Source organism: Ambystoma mexicanum, chromosome 6q (assembly GCF_040938575.1).
Source record: "Ambystoma mexicanum isolate Mex_15411 chromosome 6q, UKY_AmexF1_1, whole genome shotgun sequence".
NCBI classification, from domain to species: Eukaryota; Metazoa; Chordata; class Amphibia; order Caudata; family Ambystomatidae; genus Ambystoma; species Ambystoma mexicanum.
The window spans coordinates 1,122,997,544-1,123,015,402 of record NC_090937.1 but is presented as its reverse complement, the minus strand read 5'-3'; the positions used below and the strand labels follow the sequence as shown (position 1 = coordinate 1,123,015,402).

General features: G+C 45.1%; 1 protein-coding gene across 4 annotated transcripts in view; it reads right to left on the bottom strand.

Moving 5' to 3' along the window:
• Positions 1–17,859, bottom strand: part of CORIN (corin, serine peptidase) — a 1,135,185-nt gene that overhangs the window by 785,080 nt on the left and 332,246 nt on the right. The gene's annotated exons all lie outside the window — the stretch shown is intronic.

The window sequence follows — 17,859 nt, the reverse complement described above, 5'->3', positions numbered from 1 at the left end:
TTGCTTTTTTCTACAATTTCATATGTTCCTCTTCACACCATGACTATCAATTTGCAAGTCAATACGCAGATGAACAGATTACAAAATGCTCGGTTTCTATACAGTTTTCAAATACAACAAACAGCGCAACTGAGAACTGTTAGCTTTACATCAACTAGTATTTTGCAACTTGTAAACTTCTATTTATGATGTAGCAACTAAAACTATAATCATTCTGCTTTTGCATAGCATTTTTTACAGAAAATTTATAAACATATTATAATGGTAGTTTATCATGTTATTTGTGTACTTTCCACGTCAGGTCTACACAACACAGAATTATTTTTGGTTAATGGAATTCAAACATGTACAATTAATTGCATCTTGCTATATTACAAACATTGTGGAACACAGAGGTCAAGAGGCAAAAGTGCAGACGGAGCAACTCATTTAATCTCATAATTCCTAACTTGTCAACATTGCTGGTCCCTAATATTTCTAAATTGTCAACCCTGAAAAGTTATTTAATTCTCACAGTGTTCTCTTTAAGAAATCTACACTCATGGTTCAAGAGGCTCTTATATTGATTCATATATATGAATAGTGACCATTGGTATGTCGCACAACACAGTTTTTCTCCTGGCACAAGCATGGCAACAGCACTTAAAAAACACAGCAATTTCTAATCCCAGTCTATGCTCAGGTTTGTGCACCTTCCTGGCAACTTCTAATGTGCAATCTCTATCATGCTGTGGTATGTCTCCTTCATCCAAGCCTCAGCAGTTATGCATGAATTGAGGCTGCTGACCTGAGTGCTGGCTCTATGCTGGGTTATGCCTACCTTTGTCACATGACTACTGATCTGTGTCCTGCATCTATACTGCAGACTGTATATCATCCTTGTGGCTGCTATTGATAAAACGTGTCCTGAACCGATCTACAACAAAGGTACCGTTATCATGGACAGCTAATTCTGTCCTTGAATTGCCATTTATTCTCATTCTAGCACTGAAGAAGAGACTAATGGGACTTTGAGGGCGATCTCAAGATTATTATATTCATCACCAGGGCAACATATGATGGTCTAGGTTATAACTGTGACAAGGGGCGGGAGAGAGGGGATAACCAGAGCCATGGGGTCACTTCATTTTTATGTTTGGGGTTCCCCAAAGTTGTCTGCACCAAGGGTTCAAAATATGTCAAAATGTGTCTGACCTAAAAGGGTCGGTCAGGCACAATCTCACAGGGAACAGAAGGTTGCACAGTAGAGAAATAAACTCTGTCTACAGTTTGGTTACTCCATTAGATGCAATACAAGCATTTCTCGAAATGTATGTGCCTTCTGTGGATGCAAGTGGAGCATGGGCCCAGAAGTAAAAATAAAATCTTGTTAGGATACATTTACCTTCTCTGGTTGCAGGATGTTGAATGTTCATGCTACTAGGTACAAATGGGCACAGGAGCTGGACATCCATATTTAACGCTATTTCCCACATGGAGTCCACAACCACAAAGAAGCCTCTTCAGGGAGACCCTGTTGCTAAAGCAAACATAAATAAGTTGTGTAATATCTGCGATATTCCTAGCTCAGACCCAAACAGGAGGATTTGGCTGGCTATCTCTTGCAAGGGATTTAACCCCTGTAATTGTGAATTTACAAATGTTATGCATATTATGCATGGCACCAAGATATTTGCATGTGTCAAACAATGACTACAAGTAGGTGATTATTAAACAGCCTGTTCTGGGTCGTGTGGAAGTCCGAAAAAAGTAGAGTCATGTGTAGGGAAATTTGCAGAGATCTCACGATGTGCCATGTCAGGTGTGAATAATAATACATTATTTCTGGCTTTTAGGTTCACTTCCTATTGCATTCTGGCACGTGTAGTCCTGCATTTATACTATGTAGAGGAATACAAATAAGCGTATAATACAAATGTCAGGAGTTGTAGAACGTGATTTGAGAGTGCACTTCCGGGTTATAGTTTAGAAACAAAACCATATATGGAGGCACAGTGTTACCCGAGGAAAGCAAATTCTATTTCTTATTCAGGTCTACCTTTAACAGGCGTATTCCATTTTATATTCAGCAGTTACCATGCATGCAATTTACCGTTCTGTGCCATAGGCAATGCATTTGCTCGAATACTGCCATATAAAATTCCTACTTTTATATTTACGTAGTCGATAAAATTAATGCCATTTAGTTAGGTAATAATAATAACGCTGATGTTGTGAGTAAGGCCGATCCAAGCGTGGATGCATTTCATCCATAAAATGGAATAACTTAAGGAATGTAACACAACAGACATTTTAAAATTAATAGAAGCTTATAAGCAAATGTGAAAATCAGCAACATAACTGTATGCACTAAAGCGTGAACAAAGATGTTGATGAATATGGACACAATACCATCTCCATTTATATTCTGATCTTCAGCTGTGTAACAATAATCGATACCCATAGTGCAATGTGAATATTTACAACATATAATTTGATAAACAACAAATATTATAGAGACTTGTGGTTAATTACCTTGAAAAAGACCAGAGCTCCAAACACAATTTAGGTGAAAGAATCTGCAGGGCAGGCATAACTTAATTACAATAACATAATTCCTCCGCAATTGTGTCAATTATTCCAATTTTACAAGTTGACGGGGCAGGTACAATTTAGCTGGCAAAATAGACTGGCAGGCACAATTTAAGTGGTAAAGTACAATTCATGCACAAATGTGACCATTATTTCAAGCTCTGAGTGTGCTTTGTTTAAGGCGAAATAGGCCGGGTTAACACTAGTTCGGTGGTGTGTATGAGGTTGATATGCAATTAAACAAATATCTTAATGTTATCACTTCGGAGTTTAAACCACAAATATAACTATTTTTGCTTTTCTAATTGAACAAATATCTGCAAGAACATGGACATTTATGCTTCATTTAACGTTTTGGGTAAATTTGCAAAAACACACAAAGAATATTGGAATAATACAGAATTATCCTCTCTTGTAGATAATTCTGTTTCTGATGCTTTACGGAAAAGCATGCAAGCTTCCTTTCAGTCCCTATCCTCCACATTGTTTCTGAGGTACAAGCACACTTACAGCAGTACTTTCTGGGTCAATTGCCCAACTACTTCCTCAGTTAGACAAGGGTGCCCATCCAAACGGCCTTGCAAAAGGAAGCACCTGTGGATGGGAGCCTTCCACCCTGCGATGTTGCTTACAAACAAGTGGGGCTTGGTTCCAACGGGATCCTCAGATAGGGAGGGGGATCATAACAGTAAGAGAGCAAAGAATATTCCAGCTCTGGTGCTGCCTGTGGACTGGGAGGGTAACTAACAATCCACAGGTTATACATGATGATGGTTTTATGATATAACAAGGATACTCAGTCTGCCTAACCAGAATGATCCCAAATTGACAGGTACAAGTGGGATTCAGGACCCAGAGGGTAACTTAAAGTTTGATCTGCAGGCTATCATGCACTCTGATTACGCAGAATGGTTTCCCCTCCGTCATGTTACAGGGAGACACCGAGGGCTACACATACTACTCGCATGTCCATCACACCTTCTCACAAATTGACTACACATGGGCATCAGCTACGATAATGGGTAGGATTAGCCAGATAGAGGTGGGATCCATCTTATTGTCCGTCCACACCCTGCTGGTAACAACTATATTCTATTTAGGAGAGGCCTAGTAACCTGTGGCGATGGTCATCCCCATCAGAGATATTGAAGGATAAGATCATAACGGGAGAGATAAGGGATCAAATGGTAGATTAATTCGCCCTCAAGAACACATCTGAGGTGACTTGAGCAATGGTGTGGGACGCATTCAAAGTGGTTACTAGGGTGCATCTAATAGCGGCAATTACTTAATTTAATTTGCAGAGAGACACTGGCCCTCATTATGAGTCCAGCAGACAGTCGCCGGACTCGTGGGGATTTACCAGTGCCAGACTTGCCGGAATAACTGGGGCATTACAGCCCTGGTGATCCAGTAATTCTGGTGCCGGCATTCCGTTACTCCCCATTCCCGTGCACTCCACAGGAATGGGGGGCCACAGAAACACCATGCGGTAATGGTGCCGGTGTTTCCGCATCAGTCTGCAGTGTTTCCGCATCAGTCTGTGGCTGGTGACGTTACGCCCACCAGGTCAGACCTGGCAGGTGTAACACCACACAGCCACAGAACTCTTAGTTAGCCGGTCCAGAAAACGGTGCTGGTACGATTTTGTAATGAGGCCCATTGCATTGTAAGACCATACTTTCCATAGAGTACATAGCACAGAGAATTAATTCGATAACACTGAGAGCAGGTCAATACACATACTATTTTACAGTACACTTACTTTTCCTTCCTCCACACTTATATTCAACAGATATTGTCGAAAGCCACCCCGTGCATCCCTTGGTTGGCTTGCCGGAGACATCAAGCTAGCATACAATTCCTCCTTATCATTTGCCCAAATCATGTCTTCAAGCCTATCATCAATTGTGGGGGCCATTTAACTTTTCCACCTCATCAGTATAGCCCTTTCAGCCAAAAACAGACCTATATTTACCAATGTATGCTTCACCAGATTCAATTTATACACGTAACCCAATATACATGTCGTATGGTGCCACGTTATGGGCTGGTCCACCATCTCTTCCAGCGCTCAATATACCGTGTCCCAATATTCCGACAACGCCCTGCACGACCACAGCATATGCGTTTTATCAGCTTCTCCCTCCGCAAATCTGGAGCATCATCCCCCTCAACCCCTCTGAAGTAGGATACATTTCCATGAGGTGGGTGGGGTAAGGTGTATTCTGTTCAGGATCTTAAAGTGTATCAACCTATATTTGGAGTTGAACGATATTTGCCTTGTCAGCCCACATATTTGTAAACAGTGTGTTTCAGTGAAGGGGACCCCCGGCTCTGTTTCCCAGTCCCCCTTAACATCTGGTGTTTGTACCCTCCTGGACAGTTGAGCCAGTTTGTATAGTGCTGAAGCAGACTTCTCGGTTGCCTACATGCTCCTTAATCATGTACCAAGTTACAAATACTCCTTCGTGAAACAACTCACCCAAATTCAGTATGCCCACCCTACACCAGTGTGCCGCCAGCAATGCGTCTCTCGCCGGGCCCAGCAAGGGCGCGCCCCAAATCGGTATGTCCTGGCTGTACAATACAGCATTCCTGGGATGCTTGACTAGTCTCGACCATGTCTCCTGTGTGACTCACACAGGATCCAGCTGGTTAACATTCCCCTGTGTTCCTACGGCCAGCTTGTGTAGCAGAGTTGCCTTTGCCTTCCCCTGCTTTTCCAATTCTACGTAAGATACTTGAGGACCCCCCTCCACCCACTATGCTGCAGAATACGCTTGAGCAGCTAGGTTATATAGCTCGAAGTCTGGGGCTGCCAGCCCTCCTCGCTCATACGGTAATGTGAGGAGTTTCCAGCTGACCCTTATCTGGCCCTTCAATATGAACGATGAGCACGCTCCAGTAATTTTAATAAAAAAAGGCTCAGCCAGGCCACACAGGTACATTACTAAAGAGAGAAAAAAAGGCAAAACAATCCTTTTTATTACTGCCACCTGTCCCATCAAAGAAATGGGGAGCCGATTCCACCGCTCCAACTTGGCGCACATTGCATGGACCACCGGGCCATAATTGAGGGACTGAACAAGGGTTGCTGACTGAGCAATCCCGAACCCGAGGTATTTTATATGCTGATGTGTCCACCTCAACCCGAACATGTTCCTTGGTTCATGTGTACTATTCATTAGTGGGAAGACCTCCGACTTGTTACTATTCGGGCGTAATCCGGAATATTTCCCGAAATCATGAACTGCAGCCAGTAGCCTTAGCAAACATTTCCCAGGATCTCCGACATACATCATGATGTGGTCTGCCTATAACGTTAGGAGTTCTATCTGCCCAGCAATGTTAATACTGTCACAGAAATGCCGAGACCACATAAAATCTGCCAGGGGCTCCGTCACCAGCGCAAACGGCAATGGGGCTAGCGGGTATCCCGGCCTAGTGCCTTCTGCCAGTGCTAGTATTGATGAGAGCACCCTATTCACGCACACTCTGGCATATGGTTGTGTGTATAAAATGGGCACCCATTTTACAAAATTTGGTCCGAACCCATAGTTGTGTAGGACCCTAAACAAGAAAGGCCAGTGTACTGTGTTGAATGCTTTTTGCATGTCTAGGGATACAGCAACCCCCTCAACATCATGTGGAATCTGCGGTATTATAACCAAGAATATTGGATGCTGTCGATCTCCTTGGAAAAACCCTGCCTGGTCCTCATGCACCATGTAGGGCATTAGTGGATTGAGTCGAGAAGCTAGTATTTTCACAAATACTTTTGTGCTAGTGTTTATTAGGGACAATAGGCGGTACAACCCACAGTCCTCCGGGGGCTTTCGCGGTTTTAGTAGCAGAGTGATAACCGCATCGTGCATTGACTCCGGCAGGGCACCGAATTCTAGTGCCTCCGCCCACACCAATAACAGACAGGGGGATAACACATCTATGAATTCTTTGTAGAACTCCACGCAAAGACCGGCCGAACATGGGGCTTTCCCACCTGGAAGACCTTTGATCACCTCCTTAATCTCACTCAACGTTATGGGTTCCTCCAGTGCGTTCTGAGCTTCGGCCGACAGAAGTGTCATGGGTATCCTGGCTAGATCCTCATCTATCTTGTCACTTGTAGCCAAACTCTGGGGCGAGTACAGGCTCTCATAAAAACACCTCACGCACTTCTTCCACTCTATTGACCACCGTTCCCGTCCATCCTGGTTATGCACAAAATGTTAGTACTGCCTCTCTCACAGCAGACGGTCTGTGCCAGGAGTTTTCCCGGCCTCTCCTGTACCCCGTACTGGCGCGCTGCTGCTGGTTTATCGAAGTAACACAACTTTCTTTCTGCTGCATCCCGATATTCTTCTAACTGTGCCTTAATATCTTTGCTAATGTGCGGTGACGGGTTCTCAACATATTCTGCTTGCAGTTGCGCCAGTGTGTCCTCGCGGCTCTTTAATTCCCTCCTGATATTGCGTAATACCCCAAATTCGGTTGACATAGCATCCCCCCTCATATACACTTCGAACGCCTGCCAGAGGATAGCCTGTGTACTCACTGATCCTTCGTTGTTTTCAAAATAGCTATATATGTGCTGCGCCATGCTAGTCCGGAAGACAGGGCCTATCAGGGACGTGGCCTTGAAGCGCCACTGTGGTCGCTGGGGCGCACCTCTGGGAATGCTCAATGAAAGCAACACTGGGGAGTGATCGGGCAGAGTTCTGCGCAGTATGCGGAACTCGATCACCCAATTGACTAATCTGTGGGATGTCAGCCAATAATCGATACGCGAGTACATGTCATGCACTGGGGAATAAAACGTTAAAAGGCTTTGCGTGTCATGAAGTGTGCACCAGACGTGTTTCAGTCCTAGATCCTCAATGTGCGTGTGTATAGTGTGCGCGACATTTGTTAGGGTTTGTTGTGTAATGGATGTGTGATCAAGTTGTACATAAAGTATTGTGTTGAAATCACCACCACAAATTACTAATACAGTACGCTACCTGGTGCACTATTGGAATAAGGCCTCACAGAACTCCGGATCAACATTTGGGCTTTATATATTTATCAAGAGTATTCCCGCACAGCCCAGTTTCCCCATGAACAATCACAAACCGGCCACAGACATCACACTAAGTCGAATAATGTATGAATGGCAGTGACCGGTGCACCAGTATCATGACCCCTCATGCTCTAGTAGAACATGAAGTGTAGTAACGCTGATCCCCCCCCCCCACAACCTGGGGCAACCTCATGTGCCTGATGTTCCAGCAGGTGGGTTTCTTGCAAAAACAGAAGCTTGGCCCCTTGTCTATTTATATATGCCATCACTTTACGCACCTTCATAGGGATGCCCAAACCCAGCACATTCCAACTCAATAGCTTAACATCAATCGGATCGTGTCTTGCCATCTCTTCCTATACACTTTCGGACCTTCCACCCAACTCTGTGCCTTCTCAAGTCCAAACCATAATATGGAATGCTTAACCTGTGCATTTTTATAACGGTTTCACCCCAACTCCCCCAATCCCTCCTCCCCTCCTCATAGTACCCCAAACTTTGACTATGCTCAGCCCTTTACACTCACCTTCCCCCACCCAACCCTGTCAAACAAATACATACACTTGAATTGGGGGAGACTGCTATCATGGAGGGTGGAGATCCCTGCTTCGACACTGTCTCACGTTGTCTAGATTAGAACCAGAACCATAGTGATTCAACATACGTTACCATAAACACATCTAACTTTACATTGTTCGGGTGTGGAACACAGGTAGTTTCAGAAATCAAGTTGCCTCCGGTATCTCCCCTTCTGGCAGGGGTATGTTCACCTCCACAAATGATGCCGCCTCTTCGGGGAATGTAAAGAATTAATTCTTATTATTGTATTGTAGATGCAGTCTAGCAGGGTACAGCATGGCGAAAGGGATTCTACGTTGCCTCATTAGCTTCTCTCCTGTTGTACCGCCAGTGTGTAGTCTGGTAATATATGGGCCACGCTGGAGCCCATCCTCAATACCTGTTTCTCTCGTGCAGTCTTCAAAGCTAAATCCATGTCTCGGTAGTTCATGAGGCGTGCAATTGTTGGTGGGGGGAACCTGCCCGGTTTCGTCATCAGTGCCCTGTGTGCACGCTTCACTATGAACATTTGAGACCAGCCAGGATCTCCCAGCAGCTCCAGCAGCAGTTCTTCTGTTGCTGCCTCCATAGGGCCTTTCAGGGCATCCCCTGGAACCCTTATAATGCAAACATTAGTGCACCTCAACCTCCCCTCCAGGTCCTCACACTTCATTTTGATGCTGCTCAGATCTTTTTCCATAGCCATCACCGTCCCCTGCAATGCTGTTATGGCTATGGCATCCTCCGCTGTGCTGATCCACGTCTCTGTTTCTGCAATTCGTTGGGTGGACTTTTCAAGCTGAGAATGGATTGTAGTGACATTAATCGGAATGCCATCTAGCTTTGCATTTTTGGAGGCGAATCCCTGCTGCAAATAGTGGCCATGACACCCTGGAGATCAACAAGCACCATCGGGGGCACCGTTTATGCCTGCCCCCCGTTTGTCCCCTCACACACCTCCTCTGCCTGTCTTGAGGTGGGTCTGGTATATTGGCCCATTGTGCCACTCTTCTTAGGAGCAGCACCTTTATGCATAGCGCTGCATCTTTCAATCCGCCCCCCCCCAACTTACAGCTTAGCAGGATAGATGTCTTTGGGATGATCGAATTTGTGGTGTGCCAACCAAAGAGGATACCAGCTGTGTCACGGGCTACAGCGCAAAAGCCTACCAAGCTTCTACAGACGTTCACCAGCCATGCTCAAATCATCTTTTTTTCCTTTGCAGGCCGCACAGGCCCTGGCCTCTACCAATGTGACCTCGCTGAGATGGTCTCATTCGGAGGTCACTGGCACATGTGCTCACCAGGCCTGCACGTTGCTATGCTCCAAGTAAGCCCCGGCGATGGCAGTGAGGGGGGAGAAGGAAGCAAGCAAGCGACAGATCCCCAAGAGGGTATTTCCCCCCCCTCAATCCATACAGCCTGGCTAAGGTCCACACATCTCTTGATGGGATGGGAGTGCTGCCCGTCTACCCGGGGGGCACTGCCCCACACATGAGGCAACAGAACAGTGGGGTACCACGGCTGCTTTCTGCAATGTACAGTACCCATCCAACTTGTCTGTATGATGGGTTCATGCTGAAGAGTAAGCCCCAGCATTCTTCAGCTCACAGTATGGCAGCAGCAGCACTCACCGTCCCCAGCTCCCACTGCCCCAGTGTCTAGGTATGGGCACAACTACTGCATAGGGAAAAGGAGGCAATGATAGATGGAGCGGGATGGGGCAAAGACACAGCCGTCAGTTCAGACTCCTCCATCTGTAAAGACGCAGGCCAGCACCCACCTGTTTTGTCGGTTGCCAGTACCTGTACTGTCCGCTGCCAGTACGACCTCACTGGGAGAGAGCACCCAGATGCTGCCTTGCAGCCGGAATCACTGCAAGCCAAGGCCCGCTCGCACTGCCATGTCAATGTTCCTTTGCTGGGCTAACATCCACAGCCCACTATTGCAGACTGCTGATGCAGCCATCCCTATTCCACTGCAGTAGCGTGAGCCACCATTGGACCCAGCAGCTCGGGTTTGGTTGTCCTCCACCTGGCCTCGCCCCGTCACACAACTGAGCATCTATAACACAGCAGGCACTGTCAGAGCCCGCTGTGGTATGCCCACAGCCTTAGGGCAAGCCAGCAGCCGCCTTCTCACAAATTATCTGCGATGCGGCGGGCACTGCCACAGCCCTCCACATCATGCCTGCAGCCCCGGGGGAAACCAGCAACCTCCTTTTCCACACGGAGTATCTGCAAAGCAGCGAGCACTGCCGCAGCCTGCCACAATGTGCCTGCAGTCTTAGGAGCAATCCAACAACCCCCTCTTCCTCTCGGCCCCGGCACACCAGCCAGCAAGTGCCCACGGCAACAGGCTCCACCGGCTATCTCCTATAGTCTCCACCCCGGCAGGGGAAGTCTCCTGCTGCTAAGCAGTGCGTCACTGTCAGTCCGCTCCGTTCAGGCCCGCAGGACTCTCCGACTTGATTTCTCAGCGAATATCAAAGCAATCAGCATGCCATTGGGGCCAGTCATGACCACACCCTTTAGGTAGCTGCTCAGGGGTTTCCACACCAAACGCGTCTCAGCACATGCTGTAATTCTGCCCGGGAACTCACTTCTCTGAAGGAGCTCACACGACGGCTGCCATCTTGCCGATCACACAACAGCGCCCCCCGTTGGAAGCCAAGTTTAAAAGAGATCATGGCGTGCATGGAACAGGATCGGAGCAGAGCCATTAAAAAGGGAATATAGAAATGTAAGAGGCCAACTGGATATTTTATACACTAAGTGTGCGGAAAAAACCCTCTTGTACACTAGAGAAATATTTCACACAAATGCAAACAAGATGGACAGTTTACGGGTGAAATATCTTAGAGGGAAAAGGGTCAGCCGTACCATACTTCAGAACCAAAATCAACAGGGAGACAGGCTTACATCCACATCAGACATATCGCACCAGTTCACGCAAATGTACTCTGATTTATATTCCTCTGACTTGCCAAGCCAAGAGAAACAGAAAGTTTACCTATTGCCACTCCCACTTCATAAGATATCCTCATATACTAGGGAACTTTTAGAGGAAGACATTGCAGAAAAGAAGGCATCACGAGTCATCATGACTTTACCTCTGAACAAAGCACTGGGCCCAGACAGGTATTTTGCAAACTTATATAAAACCTTCATGGCTATTATAACACCTCAACTAAACACAGTGTACAACCAAATCGGGACATAGGGGAGAATCACTCCTACGATGGAGGAAGCTTAAAATGGTGCTCTTCCCAAAACCCGACAACGATGCCTCACAATGCGGGTCATATCGCCCAATAGCGCTGATAAACCTGGATGAGAAAATATATACCAAGATATTAGCTAGCAGCGTTAATTCCATACTTGTAGACTTGACTGAGTCCAACCAATGCGGTTCCATTGAAAATAGACAGACAGCCGACAACAACAGGAGAGCATGTCACTTAATAGAAAAGATAGAGAAGAAACACCTCCTGACCACCCTCATAGCAATCAACGCAGAGAAAGCATTCGACCGGGTGGAATGGTCCTTTCTATTCAACACCTTGGAGTACACAGGGTTTGGGCCCTGGTATATACATAAGATCCATGCAAATTATTTTAACCCAACAAAATAATGGTCAGTAGATGGATCCCTCTTCCAGTCCATACAAATAAGAGCACGAAACAGGGATGCCCACTATCCCTATTGCTCTATGTGATTTATTTAAAACCCCTCGTACAGGTCCTAATGTCAGATCAAATCAATGGAATCCCGTTTGGGGGCAAGGGGGCAATAAAATATGGCCTTTGCGGATGACCTCATTCACACAGTTGGCAACCCTGAGGTGTCCGATTTGGGGATGGCCCGGGAATTGGATTCATTTGGGGGCTGTGACGAGATTACAAATTAACACGAAGAAACCTGAGCTGCTAAACCCATCAATGGATGCCGCTCAGGTAACTTCAGTGCAACAGAACGTCCCGCTTACAGTGGTAGACACCCAGATAACCTATTTAGGCACTTAGATCACTGAATCTATCATTATTTTACACCGCCACCTATGCTCCCCTCTTAGAGACACTGAGACAATCACTGAACATCTTGGGTCCATTGACGATCTTGTGGATGGGTAGGATTAATACAATTAAAATGGTGATACTCCCAAAGGTAATGTACATATTCAAAGCCTTATCTGTCAAACGTCCAAGGTCCTTTTTGAAATCCCTAAATAGTTTAACTCTGGCATTGATATGGAATAAGCGGAAACCCAGAATCTCCCAAAAAGGTGATGATGGCCCTGCGCGGGAAGGGGGCATGGCCCTCCCAAATATCCATGCTTAGTATGTGGCGGCCCAAATTAGGGTCATGAGAGAGTGATTCGTAGGCAACTCTGACAAAAGATGGTGCAGAATGTATAGGGCATTGGTGGGGAAGCGCCTAGCTGAAGCTCTGTGGTTGCCACATTCAGTCGACCAAGGAACATGCATGGATGTACACTCACATTGCTGGTACAGGAACTAGGAGATGGACAGAGCAAAATGAGGAATAACTACTTTCCCTTCCCCGCTGACACCACTCTTCCTAAACCTAGAGTTCCAGCTGGGTATGGAGTGGGCAGCCTATAAACGGTGGCAAGATGGAGGCTGTAGTAAACAACAGATATGACCCAAGGCCAGGACATTAAACCCTTCAAGCAATGCAGGGTAGACTTTGGGTTGCCTGAAACTGAGAGTTTTCGGAATCAACAGTTACGGGATTAGCTGAGCCACCCCAAGGTAAAGTTAGCAGCTACCAGATCCCTCAAATCATTTGAAAAATATATCACTCTGACTCAGGAGATAAACGACTGATCTCAAATTTGTACAAACTGCTATCTGAGGACCCTGACACTCCAGACTGGCCTTACATGACACAATGGGAATCAGTCCTGGGAAACCAGATCCCGCTGACATAGTGGGAGCTGCTATGTCCGGACATCCCAAGATTAACTAGAGCCATACAGCTCAGGGAAATGTGGGCAAAGGTGATGGTATTATGGAACTATACACCGGACTAGCTTCATAAATTTTACATGAACGCCTTGCCATCTTGCTGGCGGGGGAAGCAGGGGGGTGTGGGGGACATGGAGGCATATATGGTAGGACTGTCCCAAAGTCAAAACGTTCTGGCAAGTAGTGAATGACAGAATCGGTGAAATGTTTGGATCCGCAAGGGAGAAAGTATTTTGTGCACCAAAGGCCAGGAGCAGGACAGAATGTCTCATAGCCGAACAAGGCCTACATGATTCCATCACTCACGGCATTCCTTGTGATAGCTCAGAAATGGAAGCAACAGGACCCCCCGCCCCCCGTCCCCGGGGAGCAGGAGTGGATCTCATAAGTATGGAACTTGGTTGCTCTGGTGAGGGTTACTTACTCTATGAAAGGTGAACAATCCCGGTTCAGGGCTGACTGGGAAATGATACTGCTCTTCCTTCATAAAGACTTTCCTGAGCCCATGTGCCCGCAATGATTCCGCATTTTGGGTATTGCATAATAGCGGGGATAAAGAACAGATGAAACGCTGCCTTTGGGTTGGATTCGGAGGGGAAGGGGAGGGCTGCGGGCTCTGGAGCTGTGACAGTTTGTTTTGTTGGATTCATGTTAAACGTAATTAAAACATGTTTTACAAAAAGCATATACTACTGCAATAAAAGATTAACATGCTTTTAAATCTTTCGGTGCCCATGAAAGGCCTTGAAAGTAGGGTACAAAGGGCCTGATTTACAAAGTGTCTTACAATGGCGCAATCTCATTGAAAACGCTTTGTAAATCAGGCCCCATGTGTTGTGTGGTCAGTGAACCTGTCCGTGTACCAGTAATAAAACAAAACCAAAAATAGGCTTTAGGCACTTAAACTTAAGAATGAGGTGTTTAACCTAGAAATGTCTCATGTTTAGAGGACAGCAGAGGACACTTGATGTGGAACATTTTTAAACAGACATAACCGGCCTTTTGGATATTGAACAAATAGAATAAGGCTTATTGTGCCTTGAGGTGCCGGGTACTGTTTTGCGTGATATTACAAAATGGCCACTGCGTTTGTATGCCTACTTAGTCTTAAAGTATTTGACCGTGGATCTCATGACGCGCCAGGTAGTCATGTGAGACTTTTTTGAAAGGACTCAACATTCAAGAGGAACAAAACGCCTGTCAAGTATTCAGTTCAGCAAGAGTAAGGATAGCTTGCGCATGTAATAGCAGATAATTGTAACCTAATTAATGTGAGATTACGCACTGTGCGCCAGCGTCTGGTGAATATGGATCGTGGTCTGTAGACAGGTACTTTGGTCCATATCCATATTTAAATTTCAGGATATGGCTCCGTATTTTTATTTTATATTTCATCCCCCAGCCATTGGTTTTCATGGATATGCAGAAGATAAGGGAGTCCACAGGCTCTGTCCCAACAAATGGAACAAATGGGCATTTTTGCAGGTAAGCCAGAAGAGGCTTCCTTTTTAAAGTTTGGGAAACACTTAAAGGAGCTGATTTTTTATAACTTTAACCCTATGGGTTTACTAAACTGAGGCATTTTTCAATTGCAGGTACAATAGGTAGTAACTGAACATGCAGAGTGCTACACCAGTGCTTTTTCGAATTATTTGTATTTGTATTTTATTGAATTTATATAGCCCTTTAATCCAAAGTGCTTTACATGAGAACAAGAAATTAATACTGTGTGGTCTCCTCTGAAGTCACAGCTCACCGTAGAATACAATGTGCAAATACTGTTTTATAGAGTTCAAGACAATCTCTCTCATCACGAGTTTGGCAGTAACCCTTAAATGCGGTGATAACACTATTACTGCCACATTTAAAGGTCTGACAAATCATAGGGTAGCAGGATTTACCCCCAGCTCTTAGCTAGGGGCAAATCTGCCATGATTTTGCCGATTTTCGGCACTATTACCACCACGCTAATTCCACCGGCGGTTGTAGCACTGAGAATTCCCCATTGGGCCAAATGGGGAATGGGGACTTACCGTTCCATCAAACCCGTGTTCCAGCGCTAATAACGTGGGGGGTTTGCAGGTAACACTAATAGCCCCGCTGTAATACCGTTGGGGATACTGCCCAACTCGTGATGGGGCCCAATATGTTTTCTGCCTTGTGGCCATTCTTTACTAGAAACCTGAACTTTGGATGCAGGTTATGATTAATAGACTACATTTTGTGTGCATTTCTATAGGAAATTCTCCTATCAAGAACAATAATTATTGATTTTTGTACTCATCGCTGAACCTGTTGAAAGCTGAAGAAGAGGTACGTTTATTGTTATCCTTTTTTCCGAGAGGGCTCTTCATTGTTTAATTCAGATCAAGCCAATAGCACTAATGGCTATTTTGTTTGACGTGATTTTCATTGTAGTGTTAGAAGGATAAGCATCGTTCTTAGAGGAAACAAAGAAACGACATACAGTTTGATTGGTTGTAAATGTAATTGGCACCATAATTAGAAGGTGTTTTTAGTGTGTTATTTTGACAAAGTGATCAGCTCCTGAGGAATGTTCTGCAAATACTGCACAAGAACAGAAACATGTAGAGCTATTGGTGTAAGATTATTCTTGAGACCACAAATTATCCTCGAATAATCTTATTTTTAGGAAGGGAAGATGGTATTTGTGTCTTAGTCTTTTAGAATCTAGTGTTTTAGGTATTTATTATGTAGATTAACAGCAGGAGAAATATTTTTATTAATCTTGCACTTATGCATGTTGCACTTTGTCAATTGATTTATTGGGTTTTTAGATAAATTTACGAGCGAATGAATTTTCTGAATAAAACTAAATTTGTATACTTGTGTCTTCATTAATGACCATACTTCCCATGCCATAGAATAATGACCAGACTTCCCATGCCATAGAATTTCTAGATGTCTGATGTCTTAACCACGTGCAAGCACAGTAAAAAAGTGATCTGGAATCCAGCTTTTGTTTTTGCTTGCCTTTCAATCTCAGTTTATGTTAGTATATTGTAGACCTTCCATTTAACTTCCAGTCAATATCCTCTATGCATTTGTATGTGTGCCTCCCTCGATGCCTTCACAATCTGTTTCCTGTATCCATGTTTGAGCACTTGTTCACTTTGGGAGGCTCCTAAACTGAGCGCTGTTTCTCTGCTGGGAGATTAGCGTCTTTTTTATGCGTCCACTGGTTTTCCTCCTGCATCTATTCTACAGCCTGTACACCTTCCTCACATCTGCATTGCCAAAATGTGTCCTGTATCTGTACTTTAAAAGCATATCCTCACAGTGGACTGATAATGTTGCTCTTGAAATGCTTCGGGTTTATTATTCGAATTACAGCAGTGATGGAGGAGGAAGGGAGTCAGGCTTCTTCCAGTTCGTTCCAATGCTTATCCTTATCACTGTTGGTGCAATACGTGAAGCTATTAGTTGTGAGTGAGATGAAAGGGTGTGCGGGGGAACAGAGATTCTTGGATCCCTTAACACCTTTGGATTAGGTGGACGTGGAGGGAGAAATGTATGCAGGATCTGTAACCTTAGAAATAACCTTGAGAATGTTAGCAGTATTGCACGGCCACTGTGTCGGATCATGTCCTAGTTCATCAATGAGGGCCAGCAGGACTGCATCGCTGCATACCAACCCTTTCAACGGAAATGATGCTCCACATCTTGGACTTGCACCCAGTCTCACACAAATACTGCTTAATAGCTGTTCCTAAGTTCTCTTACTGGCTGCCTTTCTCTTCTCTGTAGTGAGGAGGACAATAAGCATGTCCCTTGATATACTTCACTCCACCTCCATTACTTTATTCAGAATTTTTCAAAATAATCACAGGCACAAGCTGAGGCTAAATGTATTATGGCTCCAGTATAGTATCCTGCCCTGATCCGCTTCCTTCCCATTCCTAAGACATTGATTGTGTGGTTGGATATATGCCCTGGGATTACCAAACTGCACCAATTGAAACCTCTTGTGCTCCAGAATTATAATCAATTTTCCACTGCCGCTTTGCATTCGGAAGCCTTTTACTACACCAGATCAATCAATTTTCCTTATTAGCAAAAGCAGTCGGGTTCCCCAGCTGTAGGCATGGGTGCCTCCCCAAACAACATTTTCAAATGGGCCCCCATACAGCTTTAGCCGGGCCGGAGTCAGCGTGTTCATTTGTTCTATTCCGTGATTGTGACAGAGAAGAATGGGGCTGTTTGCTGCGGAATTAAAGTCTCCAACTCCTATCTTGGCTCTCTGCATCTTCATTTCCACACACGGATATGCCACTGTTATGATCATTTCTTGGGTACACCACCAAAAGCAAACACTCATGTAGCACTTCATACATGTAGCCAATAGTGCAAAGGTGTTTCTGCAGAAAGGGATTAACATTAAAAGAAGGAAATGACATGCTCTTTTTGTTTTTAATATCTTGCATTTTGCTCACCTTGTGCAATCGCTCCCCAAGTGGGGCAGAAGCCCAGTCACCCGAGTGCTGATTCATTTCTAAGCAAGGTGCCTGAATCAATAATTGCTTCACCATCAAATGTAAAATTCAAGGCAACTTCACAAATATAGCTGCATGTTCAATCTGGAGTAACCCTCCACGGCCTCATCTCCATTCAATTGGTCATGCTGTGTGTCTTGTATTTGTTTTGTGTGCGTCCTGAG